Source organism: Lepus europaeus, chromosome 13, assembly GCF_033115175.1.
Source record: "Lepus europaeus isolate LE1 chromosome 13, mLepTim1.pri, whole genome shotgun sequence".
In the NCBI taxonomy this organism is placed as follows: domain Eukaryota; kingdom Metazoa; phylum Chordata; class Mammalia; order Lagomorpha; family Leporidae; genus Lepus; species Lepus europaeus.
This window is the reverse complement of record NC_084839.1, coordinates 12547831-12562191: the sequence shown is the minus strand read 5'-3', so window position 1 is coordinate 12562191 and position 14361 is coordinate 12547831. Positions and strand designations below refer to the sequence as shown.

At 41.6% G+C, this 14361-nt stretch overlaps 1 protein-coding gene across 1 annotated transcript in view; it reads left to right on the top strand.

Annotated features, from left to right (window-relative positions):
• The window catches only part of NBAS (NBAS subunit of NRZ tethering complex), a 427776-nt gene that overhangs the window by 239471 nt on the left and 173944 nt on the right, over window positions 1–14361 (top strand). The gene's annotated exons all lie outside the window — the stretch shown is intronic.

Sequence of the window (14361 nt, the reverse complement as noted above, 5' to 3'; positions counted from 1 at the left end):
GCTTCCTCTTTTAAAAGCATCATTGCTAAAATTCCAGAATTTCTTCTTTCTTTCATTCTGCCCTTTCTTCATAGGTGCCATGAATTTCTATTATATTGTTTTCTGTTATGTTGCAAAATAATTCTTTTATGCCAGCACCAGGGCTCACTAGGTTAATCCTCCGCCTGCAGCACTGGCACCCCGGGTTCTAGTCCCAGTTGGGGCACCGGTTCTGTCCCCGTTGCTCCTCTTCCAATCCAGCTCTTTTCTGTGGCCCGGGAAGGCAGTGGAGGATGACCCAAGTGCTTCAGCCCTGCATCCTCATGGGAGACCAGGAGGAAGCACCTGGCTCCTGGCTTCGGATCGGCACAATGCACCGGCCGTAGCAGCCATTTGGGGGGTGAACCAATGGAAGGAAGACTTTTCTCTCTGTCTCTCTCTCTCACTATTTAACTCTGCCTGTCAAAATAAATAAATAAATAAATAAAATAACTCTTTTAGGGGAAAGGAATAAGTTTTTACTTTTGATCTAGATTTACTCTTTATATTCACTTGCAAAAAATACTTTCCAAACATAATGTATTCAAGTTGTCTTAAGTTATAGTGAAGTCTGGATTCTACCAGTTTCCTTTTGCCTTTTTTAAGAGACTGAGCAAGTCAGACAGAAAGAGCCCCATCTCGCTCACTTCTCAAATGCCTGCAAACATTGGTGTAGACTGAGAGCAAAGCCAATAACTGGAAACTCATTTCAGAGCTTCTGCATGGGCGGGGGGGGCAATTCAATTGCTTGAGCCATCACCACCACTTGCCAGGGTCAGCATTTGTAGCAAGCTGGGAGCCAGGAGCCAGAACAGAGAATGGCATCCAGACATTCTGATGTGGGACATTGTTATCCTAATCAGTGCCTTAACTCCTACACCTTCTTGGACTTCTGAGGAAGCAGGCTGATGTTGTATTCCCTGCAGCACGCGATGTGTGCCGCTCTGAGGGCCTCTTCCTGCATCGCTTTGGTTTGTGCTCAGCAGTGGCTGTCTCTTCTCTTCTCCCATTTTCCTGTAGTCTGTGAGGCCTTTTTCCTAACTGAATCATCAGAACAGCTTGTGTATGAAAAAAAATCAGGAGTGTCCTCTTGTTAATTGTCAAAGCTCAGTCTTCTTTTTATTGGAGTTACAAGTTAGCGGCTTCCTTCTCTCAGGTGTAACCCCTTTGTCTTGTTTTCCTCAGACCTCACTAGCTACTTACTGTCTTTGCTGCTGCTTCAGGATTCTCCAGCTACATGTTAGAACCCCTAGGACTCAGGACTTACTCTTCTCTATGTACACCCATTCCCAAGGTGAAACCTGCTTTACCATGACCTTAAATATCTACTCTGTGCCACGGGGCCGCAGTTTTATAGCTCAAGCTATGAGTTCCAGACTTTTATGTGCCATACCCACCTAACTTGTCTGCCTCCATTTCAGAGTCATCCGTCTCTGTGTTAACATGCGGCAGCTGATGTCAGCCTTCTTCCTCCACCTCTCCACCTCCAAAGCACTGGTGTCTTCCTGCATAGGGAAATCATGACTCCCCATCCTTCCCTTTGTTTGCATCATGGACCTGGTTATCATCCTGATTCTTCTCGTTCCTCCCCTGAGTGCATACAGTCTGTCAGTCCACGTTCACAGTGGACTCAGGCCTCAGGCTGGATTCCCTTTTATCGTCACCACTGCTGCTGCTTGGTCTCACCAGTCTCATAAGTTGTGTTCAGTCGATCGCCTCGCTTCTACCCTTGCTCTTGCTGTATAGTCTGGGTCCTGGAATGTTCTTCCACAAATTATCCTGGTGATTTGTCCTCTTGCTTCCTTCAGAATTGTGCTCAAATGTCACCTCAGTGAGCTCTTCCCGCTCATTTACTACTAGAGAGTCTTACCACACTGCATCACTTTCTTTTCCCCTTATTTCTTAAGATATCACTTTTGTGGTGTGCTTTGTTGACACGCTTGGTACATACTGGTTTTCTGTTGTCTCCTGGAATGTACGCTCTTTGTAGCAAGGATGATGCTTGTTCTCTTTCAGCATCAAGAACAGTGCCTGTCACGTGCTGATGTCACATATCTTTGTTGAAGAAGGTAAAAGTGGGATGTAGGTATGAGGGGTTGGGATAAATACTGTTACTACATGGGGAGGGCATTTGAGAAAGGTCTTGTTGAGTAGGTTCTCAGTGCACGGGTGGAGAAAGGCAGATTGTCTTATTTGTTGTTTTTCCTGAGTGTGCTGTCAGTAATCTTGGTAACCTTGATGCCTTCACTGGGCCTTACACATAGGAAGCTTGTCAAAAATAAGTGCTCAGTAAACTTACTTTGAGGGCACATCTGGAACCATAGGTCAGTTATTAAAACTAACAGAAAGAACTGGGAGAGGAATAAGAAAATAAAATATACTTTGTATACCTCTATTTTTCCTGAATATAGGTTTCTTAGTCTGGATCCAAGAGTGCTAGGACATTTTAGGTGGGTTTTGGCCCCCAATCCCATGAAATAATGTGCCTGAGTGAGTGTGTGTGTGTGTGTGTGTGACTTCGTATTCATGTGAGTACAGTTTTCTGGGGTAAGGGCCCAGCTCTTACAAGAAATGCATAGAGATCTTAGCTTCCGAAGATGAGACAGCTGCATCCTCGTCTTACCTGATCATTAGCAGGTGAATTGAAGCAGGTTTACGCTATGGGGTGTTTTTCTATAGCTTCTTTTTCTAGGTGATTTTCTGTATCTTCTAGCAGCTTCTAAAAGTAGCATCTCCATTGATAAAGATTGTATTCTTAATATTTTGAGTCAGCATGAAGTGTGTTGTGAGTGATTGTTAGGCTCAGGGAAGTACTTTAGAATATTGAAGAATGTATTGTAGATCAATCCCATCTGAGCTCTGTCTGTAATTCTGGCCTATTTTAGTTGTACCACCAGCTCAGTTTACAGTAGTCCTAGGGATGGCTCAGAAATTAACCCTTCTATTACCAGATGCTAGAGAGAACAGCTCCTTCACTAGATTATTCATTATAGCAATTAGGGTGAGAGGAATTGTTTCTGTGAAGCACAGTTGACACATGAAACTATCCTTGTGAACCTGTTTGGTCATGGTGTCTATTGCTGTAAGATGTAAAAAATATTGGTAGCATTTAATAAGTGAAGCTTTGAGCTATGTAGCACACTTGACATTAATGAGATTTCATGTTACATTTAATGTTGGAATTGTTGATTTTATTTTGGGGTTTAAACTATTTCTGCTATTAGACACTCCAAATTAATTAGCACTGTATCACTATGAATATGAAAAGTACCAGTAATAATCAATTGAGGGGTAAATTTTGCCTAACTTCCTTTTTCTTTCCCCATTATATGAAGTAGAAAGAAAACGGTTTTCTTTATTAATGACTGTGGTTATGCTTGGTAGACTAGTCAGTCTACCAAGATTAAATGCTTATTCTGTGATCCAAATGAGCCTTTCATTTTACTTTCCCTTTTATAATTCTCCTTAGAAGAAGTTCTTACAGAAAAGTCCTTATACCACGTACATTCCTGAGCATGTGAATTCCATTTATGTTCTGAAATAAATTTAAGTTTCATATGTTTTAGATTTTCTGTCTTCAGGTAGCCCAACCATAGGAACAAAAATAAAGTTTAGGTTTATTTTAAGAAATGGGGTAATTCTTTTATGGCCTTTTTTTATATTTGTCATTTGGTTTGGTTTATCTATTGTGTCATATTCTCCTGAAGTACCCTATTTCTTCCATGTTTATATTTTAGTTCCATACTTGGATTAGTTGATGATACTCAAATCATCTAAATCTTCTTCATTGACAGATTTCTAAAGATGGAGAAGTTGAAAATGTGATATGAAATTATATTTGAAAACCATTTAACTATTCTAGATATAGCATATTAGCCTTTTGAAAATGTATTTTTAAATATTTAAATGTTGTGGTGAAACCAGACTTCATACAGAGTTCTGTAGCTCCAAACTATAGAGATGTTCATGTATACTACAGATTTAGTCGGGAATAAATAGTGCCCTGCTGTAGAATGGTCCACTGTTTAGCTGGAGAAACACATGAAGAATATAATATCAATATATTATGCTAAGTACATTAAAACATACGTATAGGTTATAAGTAAAGAAGGATATTATGTGGTCTTAAGATTCTACAACAAAAATACTATAAATCAAGGAAAACTTACAAAGAATATCTTTGATCTTAGAGTAGATAAAGATTTCTTAAATGTGGTAAGAAAGTTAAAATATTAAAAAACTAATGAATCAAGAATTTTTGTTAATCACAAGACAATTAAAAAGTAATATACAGATTAATAGAACAGCCACAGTTCATATATGTAATAAATGGTATGTATCCAGAATATACAATCAGATTTCTACAAGTGAAAAAAGCAAATGAATATCTAATAGAAAAATGGCTAAGGGGCTGATGTTATGGCACAGCAGGTTAAAGCTGCTGTTTGTGATACTGGCATACTATATCAGAGTACCGCTTCAAGTTCTGGCTAATCTGCTTCTTACCCACTTTCTGCTAATGCACCTAGGAAGGCAGTGGAAGATGGCCCAAGTGCTTTCTCACCCACCACCCATATGGAGACCCAGATGGAGCTCCTGGCTCCTGGCTTTGGCCTGGCCCACCCCCAGCTGTTGCAGCCATTTAGAAAGTGAACCAGCAGATGGAAGATTTCTGTCTATCTGTCTCTCCCTCCCTGCTTCTTTCTTTGTCTGTCACTCTGCCTTTCAAGGAAATCAATGATTTAAAAGGATATGCAATCAAAAGGCAAAAAGATATGGAAAGTCATTCTAGCTTCATTAGTCACTGGAGAGATGCAAATTAAGACCACAAAGAGATACCATTATATACTTCCCACATCCACTAAAATGGAAGAGACAGGAATTGCATGTGTTGACAAAGATGTGTACTCTTGCAAATGCTAATTTAGCATGTAAATTGATATAAATAGTTGAGAAAAAAATCAGCAGTTTTCTAAATAGGGACATAATACTTTGTACCATAGCAATTACACTAATGTGTGTGTGTGTAATATATATATATATATATATATATATATATATATATATGCAGAGTCTATGATTTTGATCAAAAGATAATTAGCATATTTAAGGCATAACTTTTGTATTAATTTCAAATTGGAGACTTCTCAAATGCTTATCAATAGAAGAAGGGATAAATAAGTTCTGTTGTGTTCACACGAAGTCATTTGAGGGTATTGGAAAAACTTGTGAAAAACAGAATTAAAAGACATGTTTAAAAATATGGGAAATTGTATTTGGTTTATAGACAAATATACTAGTATTAGATGTTAATAGTAGTACAAGCTGGTTGTCGGGTATATATGAATTCACTTATTACTCTGCAATTTTTGTTTTGTAAATTTAAAACTATTTTGAAATAAAAAATTAAAAATTAGAAATAAAAGGATAAGTTTATTTTGATGCAAAACATTTTTGAAATCCATGTATAGGAGGGGGATTTCAAATATGGGAAATGGATATTTTGTAAAAATGATGCTGTTGTTAACTGCTTGCAAAAATATGAATGAATTTGTGTTGAATGAAAGTAGTCAGAAGTAAAAAAATACATAGTCCATTCATATAAAAAGTATAAAATAGGTAAAATTAATTTATGCTGCTTCAAGTCAGGGTAGTGTGTTTTTATTTATTTGTTTACTTGAGAGACGGAAAGAAAAGCCCCATCTGCTGATTCACACCCCAAATGTCTGCAATTGGGGCTGGCGCTGTGGCATAGCTGGTAAAGCGACCACCTGCAGTGCCAGCATCCCATATGGGCGCCGGTTCGAATCCCAGCTGCTCCACTTCCGATCCAGCTCTCTGCTATGGCCTGGGAAAGCAGTAGAAGATAGCCCAGTTCCTAGCTCTTGGCTTCGGATCAGCACAGCTCTGCCTGTTGTGGCCAACTGGGGAGTGAACCAGTGGGTGGAAGACCCCTCTCTGCCTCTCCTTCTCTGTGTGTGACTCTGATTTTCAAATAATAATAAATAAATCTTTAAAAAAAATATCTGCAATTGCTGGAGAGAGACCAGGACGTAAGCCAGGAGTTACAGCCCTCTCCAGATGGACAACAAGTGTGGCTGGAATTGAACTACTTGTGCCGTTGCTGCAACCTCCCAGGGTCTGCATTTGCAGGAAGACAGAGTCAAGAGCTGAAGTGGAGACTCAAGCCCAGGCCCCGGGGTTTGGACACAGGCATCTTAACTGCCAGGAGAAACCCTGCCGCCCAGGGAGGGTTCATTCTGGCGGTGGTAGCGACTCTGTCACCAGTGCCGGCTGGCTTGCCTGGGTTTGTTGTCACCAATGTAGTAATGAACTGTAGTCCAGAGAGATGAAAGTAAGAATGGTAATGAATAGTCATGCACAAGTTTATAGGAATGTGTTCCAAGGGAAGAACAGGGCAGGAGAGAGAACACGTGCGCCCCTGCAGGATACTAAACCCAAGTGTGTTCCAAGGGAGGAATGAGCTAGCTGAGAGAAAATGTGCTGTCCTTTCTTCTGGGTTTGGAGCTTTTATCTCCAGTGTATGAGGGTACTGCCTGGTTATGTGACTGTGGCTCATGATTGGCATTTGTGATTCTTATGTGTTACAGTCAAGAGTCCTATACTCTGTTGTTGGTAAATGCTTCAGATCTTTTCCTGCTCTTCTGAGTGAACCTGGGCCTGTTAGCACTTCCTTGACAAATGTCATTGCTCCTGTTTGATCTCCATGGCATCCAACCTGGCTCATCAAACCACTCAGGTTTGCCTGTGTTCTTGAGATTCCTTTGCCTTTATTGTTTTCCTCCAAGCTCTTCATTTAACATCTAGCTTGGTGATCCTGTACCTTCTTACTGTATGATTGGATGCAGACTCCTTAAATTTCTCTACCTATTCTGTTTACCTTCGGCCCTCTTCACCTTTAGATGAATTAGAAATAAAAACATTTAAACTTAATATACATTCAGGCAGGAACCTTATATTTCCACTGATACTTCCTCAATTCAGTCTTTGTTATTGAAAACTTGGACTAATACACTAGTTTCCTAACTGATTTCCTGCTCCAGAATAATATTTCAGAAAACAAATCCGGTTATGTTGCTCCTTTGTTTAAAGCCTTACAGAGGCTTCTCATTTTTTCAGGCATGGCGTTTACATCTCTTACTTGGCTTACCTCTTGCCTTCCTTTTGTCCTCACATCCTACTAGTCCTCTTTTTGTGCTCCTTTCTACAGCTTTGGTGAATCAGGTAAGGTGCCTCTAGTTGCCCAGTTTATAAGATGCATCTTCTTTCTGAGAGCATCTTGGCCATTCTTCTCTGGAAGCTGCTCATTCTCTCTTGCTGAAATAGCACCGTTTCTGTGAAGCCTCCTGTGATTGTACCACTAGGTAGAGGAGATGCATTCTCTCCTCATGTTCCATAGGACTTCACATGTACTTACCTCTGTTTTGTAAGTTCATATTATTCTCTAATTGTTTCTCTGTCTCTCCTCACTCCCTAGTTTCTGAATGCCTTGAGGGCAGACTGTGTCTTGCTTCTTTTCTATTACATGCTGCCTGGCAGAGTGCATGGCACCAAGTAAGAGTCACTTGGTGAATATATGCTGGTTGGTTGAGTAAATTTTAATTTGTATCTATTTTTTTCCAGTTGTAGCTTTTCTAAAGTTTTCTTAAGCATTAGATTGTCAACTTTATTTTTATTTGAAAGGCAAAGAAACAGAAGAGAGATAGTCTATTTACTAGCTTATTCCTCAAATGCCTGTAATAGAGCTGGGCCAGGCCAAAGCCAGGAGTCTGGAATTCAGTCTGGGTCTCCCACATGGGTGGCAGATACCCAACCGCTTGAACTATCACCTGCTGCCTACAGAGTGTCCCTTAGCAGTAATCTGGAATTAGTGCCAAGCGGGGACTCATACCCAGGCTCTCCTATGTGGGAAATGGGGCATTCCAAGCAGCATCTTAACCACTGTACCAAATGCTCACCCCAGTTGTAGCTTTTCAAATATCTCAAAAGTATAGCCAATACATTGAGAATCTTATTATATATTTTACATATATTTACATATATACACACACAGATAAGACAGTGTACCAGGGGAGTTCAAAAACTTTGTGAAGAAATAAAGCAAAAACTTTCTGAGGCCCCTTCATATAGTTACTACACACTCTTTCTGAGATTTGTTTCTGAAAAGAACTATTTTTAGCAGTGTTATTCATAGGGGTCTGAAAATATAGCACTAGTTCCCCTCAGTGCCCACCTTATTAGGGGAAAACCTATAAACAGAAAGCATCAGTGTACACGATCTGCAAAGCTTGCAGGATCTCAGAGAGGTGCACTTAGATGACACTTGGTGAGTTACATGCTGTCTACTGGCAAGAGGTCCTAGCCTTTAACGCCGGACAGGAGGTGGAGGTTACATCTACAAAATTGTGCAGCTGCGGAGGCTCCTTGGCTGAATAGTGCCCTCATTTGGAGGGAAGGATCCCTGGAGGTGGGAAACTGGATCAATGTGTTTTTCTCCCAAGGGTTAAGTCAGCCTCTGTGAGCCAGCTGTCAGCAAAGAGATGAACCTCCACTGCTGCGTCCTTGGGCAGCCAAGAAATGAAGGAGTGGAGATTTCAGTCATGTCCCCACTGAGACAACAGTCTGTGGGTTTTGTGCATCCATCCAGTTTTTACCCATGGCCTACATTTAAAGCCCTTGATAAAGTCCTGGCACATAGCAAGCGTTCCAGACCTGACAGCTACTGTTATTACCACTGTTGAAGGGAGAATTGTTTTTTCTTTCCTGGGCCTTTCTCCTTTGTCTTTTCGGTGTGAGATAATGAGCTTTGGTCTTTAATTCTGTCTTCCCTTCCCCTCTACAAAGGGAGATAAAATAGCTTTCCTCCTTGCTGAAATTGAGGGAACCCAACTGCTAGGATAAGCCTTAACTGCAGGCTGCTGGTGGTGCCTGTCACCAGAAGGGCTGTATTCTGCTGAATTCTGCTGTAATCCCATATCATTTAGGTTAAGACCATGTGTGTTTTTCTTTCTCTCTGGTCTGAAGTCTTTACAATCCAGGGTGCATTTTCGTTTAGACCTTATAGCAGTTTGGAAGTCACATTTCAGGTGCTCCATCACTCACTGTGGCTGGTGGCTGCTGTGTTGACAGCATAGGTCAGAGACAGTCCTGAAGTCTGTTCCACTCAGTTTCCCACCACTGTACTTTTTTTTTTTTTTAAGATTTATTTATTTGAAAGGCAGAGTTAGAGAGAGGGATGATGCCGACATTGCAGGCAGCAGCTTAACCCATTAGGCTGCAATGCTGGCCCCAACCTCTGTGCTTTAACAGTGACTTTTGTTAGATGCATCTGCTTGGAAAAGTTACTCCAAAATACTGACTTGCAGGAAGTTTTAGCTTAATTATGGCCGAGATTGAAGCTGTATTCTCCACTTTAGATCAGGTGTTTCTCTGATGACTCCAAGTCCTGCTTATAATTTTGCCAGGTTTTTTTGGCAGTCAATGTTTGGTTGTAGATAACAAAAAAAAAAAATTATAGCTATTATAAGCAGAAGATGACTCTTAAGATTATTATCATTTGAAAGGCAGACAGATATGTTAGCGGAGATAGTGTGGGGTTCTTATCTTCGCACAAAAAAGAATTCAGGCATGAGATTACAGCAGTGGTAAGCAAGGTAGTAAGGTTTATTGGGGTAGGGCATCCTCAGAATGGATGGGACAGAATCCGAGAGGGAGCGAGAGGAGTGAGCAAGCAAGTGAGCCCTGTCATTCAGACTGGGGAAACCAAGGTTACATGGTTAAATCGAGAGAATCACCTAGCAGGCCAGGTGGGTGGCTCAGCTGAGAGCTGAGCACCTGCAGTCTGTTCCGACTGGGGCTTAGAAGGGAAAGGGGTCCAGTTCTTCCTGCCTTTTCACCTTTCCCTCCTTCTCTTCCTCCTCTTGGACAAAGAGTTTGCTGAGTGTAAATTAGGAAAGTTCCTCCCCCAGTTCTGGCATCCCAGGAAGGGGAAGCCTCCCTTATGTTGCCAGTCTTGGAGGAAGAATGTCATGGATTTATTGCTCCATGTTATCAAGCCAGATAGCCCATTTCCTGAGGAGGAGAGGAGTCTCCTGGGGATTTCCCTGGGGGAAGTGCTGAGACCACCTGGAAGGTTATCAGGGTCTGGGCAGGACTTCGCAGTGTAAAACACTGGGCTGCTTCTCAGGCTGTTGCATTCCTCTCTGAAGAAGCTTGTTCTTCTCAGGCCCCTCTCACACACATAGGCCAACTTCTAGCTTCTTACCTAACAGATTTACAGAGGTCTTCCATTTGGTAGTTGCCTTTCCAAATGCCAGCCACAGCAGAGGCTGGGCCAGTCCAAAGCCCAGGGGTCCAGAACTCAATTAAGGCCTCCCACATGGGTGATAGGGACCCAAGTGATATCGGAAGTGACCCCCTAAAATATATACGAAAATGTGGTCCCTTAAAGTTCTCCAGAAGTTCCATCTGGATATTACCAGAATTTTGGGTGCCATATGATATCACCACATGCTTATTAATAAATCCCCAATATTAATAAGCCTGAGAGGGTTCTTGCCTAATATTTAGAGAAGAATTCTAAATACCGGCATAAACAAACATGAGGCAGCATGTTACATTTTAGGCTTTTATTTAGTGCGAAAGATGCATAGGAGAGTGAGAGCTTTATTTAAGAGAGAGAAGTTAATCTGGGTTCATACCAAGCACCAAGCACCAGGCACCAGCCACATGGATGAACATCTAGACCAGGAAGCCTAGGACGGGTGGTCCGAAGGCCATGCACCCTAGAGGCGCAGGGCTACAGCCAGCCCCCTCCTGGCTAGAGGCCTGGGCGAAGAAGAGAGGGCAGACACACCATGTCCCAGGCTTTTAACCCACTTCCAAAGGGGAGTGGTTAATTAACCTGATTGGCTGGTGGGCACCCAGGTGTGGCCAGGTAGGGGCGTGAGGTCACACAGGGGTGTGGCGAAGGCGTGGTCTTCCAGCTCACAAACCTAGTCAATTTTAACCTTTGTGCCTGCCTACTTCACAGAACCATTACCTGCTGTCTCCCAGAATGTGCCTCAGCAGGAAGCTGGAATCAGGAGCTGAGCTGGGACTCTAATCCAGGCACTCCTGTATGACATGTGACCAGCCTGTGTGTGGTCTCTTAATCTCCGCACCAAATGCCTATCCCATCCCGGAAGATGTTTTTGTTTTGTTTTGTTTTATCACAAATTGGGGGATTAAAAAATCACTGTAAGGACTGAAATGGCAAGCATTTGGTTGGCTCCTAGAACAGTGTGCAGGACTGGCTTGCTGAGGGAACTGCAGTCTGTCACAGGAGGTCGGGAAGCACTGGCTGCAAAGATACTGCTGGCAGGATGGAAGTTCTTCCTTTCCCTCAGCCCCTTCTCTTAGCACTGCTGCAGAAACGCTCTTAGCACTGCCCCCAAAACCTCTAAGCAAGCCAAAATCCTATGGACTGAATATACTTCTTGCAAGTAAAAGAAGAAAATCACAGAAGAGGCACAATTATGGTGTCTACTATAGTTTCACCTCCAAAATTTCATGCAGTGTGTGTGAAATTTGAAGAAAACAAGTTCGTGTGTGGAATATGAGTTACAAGGCAGTCTAGGAGATGTAGTTTTTAGCTTTACAATTTCTAGGCACAGTAGAACGCTGTGTAAGGGATCAGAATGGGGTCAAGGTAGACAACCTACAGTATTTGCCAACATCTGACACTGAGAGACTAGGAGACATGCTGTTTTTCTTGTCACCTAAACCCCAAACAATGATAAGGGTATGGGTGCTCTTAGAAGCAATTTAATGTAACTTCTCCTTTATGTAGCATCCATTTTTCTATGTGGCTTCCATAATTAGGACAGATACATAAAATATGTAGCGTGGATGGTTTAGACATTTTCTGATGTCCAAGAAAAAAAATTATATTTAGAATACTTATGAACAAGCTTAAAAACAGCAAGGTGTTTAATTGTAAGCATTAGGTAAGACAGCTTAAATATATTTCCCTTCAGAAGAATAAAATGTACGCTTAAATATCCTAACATATTTATGTAAATATCCTAATATGTGTTCATTTTCCATTGCTGTTGTAGTCTGTTGCCAAAAACTTGATAGTTTTAAAATGATACAGTTGATTATGTTACAGTTCTCTTAGGACAGAAATCTGGCAGGCTGCCCAGGGTTTCTGCTCTGTGCTTCACAAGGTTAAAATGAAGGTTCCCTCCAGGCTGTTTTTTTCTGGAGCCTCTGGAGGAGGACCTGTTCACTGATGCTCATTGATATTGCTGGCAGAATTTAATTCCTTGTGGTCTTAGGACACACCCTTAGTACCTTCTTGGCTATCACCTGAGTGCTTTCCTTGGTTTGTGGCCCCTCCCCCATCTTCAAAGCCAGCAGTTATGGATGGAGTCCCCTGATGCTTCAAATCTTTCCTGCCTTCTTCCCCATGACATCTGCATCTCTCTAACACTGTCTAATACAACCTGGGGAAAATTCTTTAGGTTGAGAGCTCATGGGATTCAATTAGTTCATTCAGATAAGTCAGGAAGTTCCCCTACTTCAAGGTGCATGGCCCTTCATTGTACTTACATAGTCCCTTTGTCATGCAATGCAGCGTGTTCACAAGCTCCAAGGATTATGGCATCAACAGTCTTGGTGGATCCATAATTCTACCCTACTGCAACTATCAAGTTGATCAGTGCATTTGTCTCAGTATTAGTTATGTGACAGTATCCTAGTAATCATTGACTAATATATTATTTTTGGTTACTGTAATAGTGTCTTTATGAATGATATTAGACCTAAGCAGCAAAATTGAGCTATCCTTCTTTCATGTAAACTATACTAGTAGCCAGAAGTTTATTGGTATTGAAAGATCAAACCTTAGGTTTTCTTTCATTATACTAGGATATTTAAGAAAAATTGAGTGGCCGGCGCCGTGGCTCAACAGGCTAATCCTCCGCCTAGCAGCGCTGGCACACCGGGTTCTAGTCCTGGCCGGGGCGCCGGATTCTGTCCCGGTTGCCCCTCTTCCAGGCCAGCTCTCTGCTGTGGCCCGGGAGTGCAGTGGAGGATGGCCCAAGTGCTTGGGCCCTGCACCCCATGGGAGACCAGGAGAAGCACCTGGCTTCTGGCTTCGGATCAGTGCGGTGCGTCGGCCGCAGCGGCCATTGGAGGGTGAACCAATGGCAAAGGAAGACCTTTCTCTCTGTCTCTCTCTGTCTACTCTGCCTGTCAAAAAAAAAAAAAAAAAGAAAAAGAAAAAGAAAAATTGAGTAAAACCTGAAAGACATTAAACAAAGAAGTTTATATTTGAGAATAAGTTATATTTTCCGTCAACCAAAAAATAGATGTGATCTTTGTCATTTCACTTATTTATTTATTTAAAATTTTATTTAATGAACATAAATTTCCAAAGTACAGCTTATGGATTACAATAGCTTCCCTCCCACCCACAACAAAGTGCAACTTTTGTATTGTTGTGGCTTCCCCCCCAACCTCCCTCCCTCCCATGGCCCTCCCCTCTCCTACTCCCTCTCCCATCCCGCCCTTCATCGAGTTTCATTTTCAGTTACCTTCATATACTGAAGATCAACTTAGTATATACTAAGCAGATTTCAACAGGCTGCACTCATACAACCGCATGAGGTATAGGGTATTGTTCGACTAGTAGTGTTTTTTTAAGTTTCATAGTAAAACACATTAAGGACAGAGATCCTACATGGGAGCATGTACCCAGTGACTCCCCTTGTTGATTTAACAATTGGCACTCTTATTTATGTCATTCATTTAAAAGACTACTAATGTATTGCTACTTTCTCCTCCCAGAATCCCTTGGGTTAGTAAATTGATAACTAGGATGTTTACTGATTGCTGCAAGAATGGCAGTGGGTTCTGCATCATAAGCTTTTTAAACACTATTAATCGCCGGCGCCATGGCTCAATAGGCTCGCTGGCCGCAGTGGCCATTGGAGGGTGAACCAACGGAAAAAGGAAGACCTTTCTCTCTCTCTCTCTCTCTCTCACTGTCCACTCTTGCCTGTCAAAAAAACAAACAAACAAAAAACCACTATTAATAATCCACTCGATTGCATGAAAAACACTGCCTTTTAACAATGAGGTAGATTGTCTGAATTTTCTGCTTTTGTCTGGGCCATAGTATCATTATTCAAATGGATACTTTATTTCTTAATATAAATAATAAAAGACTAATTTATTGTTAAAGAAACAACATGAGTATCTCATTGTTAGTATATTAGATTGATGAAAAGTAAAGAGCCTCTTACTTGCTTTATAAATATTTCTGAAAGGGATTAT